The following is a 3020-nucleotide window of genomic DNA, read 5'->3' on the forward strand; positions in this document are numbered from 1 at the left end:
GCTGCATCTGGCATGGGCCTCAGGCTGCTTCTACTCATGGCGGAAAGTGGAAGGCAGCCGGTGGGTACAAGCAGATCACAAGGTGACAGGAAGCAAGAGAGAGAAGTGAGAGACAGGAGGTGCCAGGGTCTTTTAAACAACCAGCTCTCACGGAAACTAATAGAGCGAGAACTCACGCACTACCCCTCCTCCCCCAGGGAGAGCATTAATCCATTCATGAGGGATCCACCCCCATGACTCAATCAGTTTCCAACACTGCCACATTGGTGATCAAAATTCCACATGAGTTTTGGAGGGGACGACACATCCAAACTCCATCAGGGTCTAATCACAAAAACTTAGAAACTTAGAGTAGGGACCCCACCAAGCTGAAACTTAGAGCTCTGAGGAGGAGGTTCTGACCGGATGGAGCTGGTGTCTCTCCGGGGCTGCTGTAAAGCTGGTTGTGCAGGAGTTAGGAGAACTATGTAAACTAGATTTGATGGCTTCTGCAGGAAGGCACTGCCTTGGCTGGGGTGAAGAAGCGATCACAAGAACTGCAAGCAGACAGGAAGCTCACAGGAGAAACTAGCCCCTTTTCCTTCTCCCAGCTTCTGGTCCCCCTCCAACACCTCCTATTCAAGGAGCCAGCCAACAGAGCAGCCACCTGATTTGCAGAATGACAAAGCCAGAGAATGGTGCTTTTAAGGCTGAGAGTGTGTGACTCCATAGCTGGCACACTAACTTCCCTGAGGTCTTACGTATCTCACCTTTCCCAGCCACCCTAGTTAATAGAGTATGATCTGACCCTTTCTTACCTCCTTTCCTGTTTTATTCCTCTGAACACTGATCCAGCTGGCTAGCAGTAGCAGATGCTTTGGGTTCTTGGTGTCACATGCCCTCTGCTCTCCTCTCATCTGCAGTTGCAGTGCATAGTTCTGTGAGAGCTCCAACTCATGCCCTTCACTGTATCTATGTTCCGCAGTTAACACCTGCTTTTAGCCAGCTAAGAGGACTATTTATTCTCAATTAGGGTTTCTTGATCCTAACACTATTGACCTTTTTGATCTGATAATTCTTTGTTGTGCTGTGTACTGTGCAATGTTTAGCAGCATCCCTTGTCTCTACCTACTGGATGCCAGTAGCACTGCCTCCACAGTGACAATGAAAAATGCCTCCAAAATAACCCCTGGGGGACAAAGTGTTCCCTGTTGAGAACCACTCTTCTAGACTTATACCTGGTCCGGGGGCTGTGTGAGGACTAACTAAGCACATGGGTGCTGGCCTCAGATAGAGTGGATTTGCTTGGATCTATCTTCACATATTACCTGTATTCCCTTGGACAAGTCACTCAACTTGACTATGCATCATTTTACTCAACTGTAAAGTGAAAATAATATGATCTTATAGGGCTAGAGTGAAGATTAAATAAAGCAATTCATGGAAAGGTTCAGAGCAGACCAATCCATCAATATGTCAGCAATAAATTATTGTAATTCAGATCAAAACAGTGTATGTCATGAGAAGCACAAGTTGTTTTGTCAACATACAATGCCTGATAACTAGCTGGTGTGTGTTTATTTGTTTCATGGAATGGGCTCAACACTGGCCTCCTAGAAGTGAGTGATGATCATGTTCCTAAACTATGTAGAAGTCACATACAAATGACTGCCTGATGCTTGAATCTGGGTGACTGATGATGAGGCGTCTGCAATTGAGATGCATTTAAAGACAATTAACATATTGAGTGCAACTGTGTGACACTGCAGAAAAATAAACACTTGTCAGGTTGTAAATTTCTCTGTGATGCTCAGTCAACTTGCTGTTTGATTCATCTCATAATTTACTGTTCCAAATGGCACCCAAAATAATCAGAGTGACAAATATGGTTACATTGTACTTCAGGCCCTGAGTGGTTTGTTCATCTCAGTCAGCGCTTTGATATTGCCTAGTGCAACAGTATCCCTGGTAGAGAGGACTTAGTGTATAGAGGTACAGGGTACAGCTTGAAGTAGTACACTATGTTCATTCTGAGGAGTAACAGAAGAGCCCCAGGCTTTGTTGGGAGAAAGGAAATCTGGGTTTTGGTCTTAGCTCTGCTACTCACTCTCTGTGTAACCTTAGGCCTGTTGTTTCCTCCAGGACTCAGTTTCCCCACTTTTAACAAAGCAATCTGGCTGCAATTCTTTGGCCTTCACTCCCTATGAAGTACCACCAGTTCCCACTCCTACCTCACCATGTCCTCAGAAGCATGTAAAGAAAGGGAGTCACGATTGGAGGGAGGGCTCTCCTTGGTGCTTTTGAAGGATGCTTGTGAATTCTCATGTTGTCTCCTTCTTCCCTAGGTATACGGTTCTCCACAGTGGACATCACCAAGAACTTGAAAAACTGCCCATACACAATGATACAGAATCCCTGGAGTCCTGCTTCTGATTGAGACTCACAACTTAGTCATTCATTCCCATTCGTGTCTGCATGAACAGGACACCCTGGCTTCTCTCCTGATCCGCATCACCACCAGTGAGGCATGAGGCAGTGGGGGCCAAGGGCCCAGAGAAGATCCACGGAGGACAGAGTTGGGCAGGACCTGAGGCCAGAGCATCGAGGATCTCAGAGTTGGGAAAGGACTTCAGGCATCTTCAGGCACAGCCTCTCACACAAAGCAGAAGTAACATCTTCCATTGCACCTCTGAAAGTTGGTCAGTCTCTGCTTGCACACTTCCAAGGACCGGAGCTCACTACCTCCTAATGCAGTCCCTTCTACTGTGGGAAAGATTTAATTATAAGGAAGTTCTTTCCTTTATTGGAACACAAATCTGTTACTGCCCCAGCTTCCATCTGGGGCCATAGAGTTGACCCCCTCATCTCCTGAGAGCCCTTAGATATTGGAAGACAATGATTTGCTTTCCACCAACCCCTTTCAGTCTTGTCTCTAAACCAAACATCCCCAATTTCCTCTCCATTCTGGCCATCTTCTTCTGGACATGCTTTGGTGGGTGAATTAATCAGGGATCTTTTAATGAAGCTAGGTTGACATCAAT

General features: G+C 46.2%; 1 protein-coding gene across 1 annotated transcript in view; it reads left to right on the forward strand.

Annotated features, from left to right (window-relative positions):
• Window positions 1-2559, forward strand: part of HTR4 (5-hydroxytryptamine (serotonin) receptor 4, G protein-coupled) — a 104259-nt gene extending 101700 nt beyond the window's left edge. The window contains exon 6 of the mRNA XM_008585806.1: window positions 2325-2559. The gene's annotated coding sequence lies outside the window, so the exon portion shown is untranslated. The remainder of the gene's footprint in view (window positions 1-2324) is intronic.
• Window positions 2560-3020: the final 461 nt, after the last annotated feature.

Source organism: Galeopterus variegatus, unplaced genomic scaffold (genome assembly GCF_000696425.1).
Source record: "Galeopterus variegatus unplaced genomic scaffold, G_variegatus-3.0.2 Scaffold3725, whole genome shotgun sequence".
In the NCBI taxonomy this organism is placed as follows: domain Eukaryota; kingdom Metazoa; phylum Chordata; class Mammalia; order Dermoptera; family Cynocephalidae; genus Galeopterus; species Galeopterus variegatus.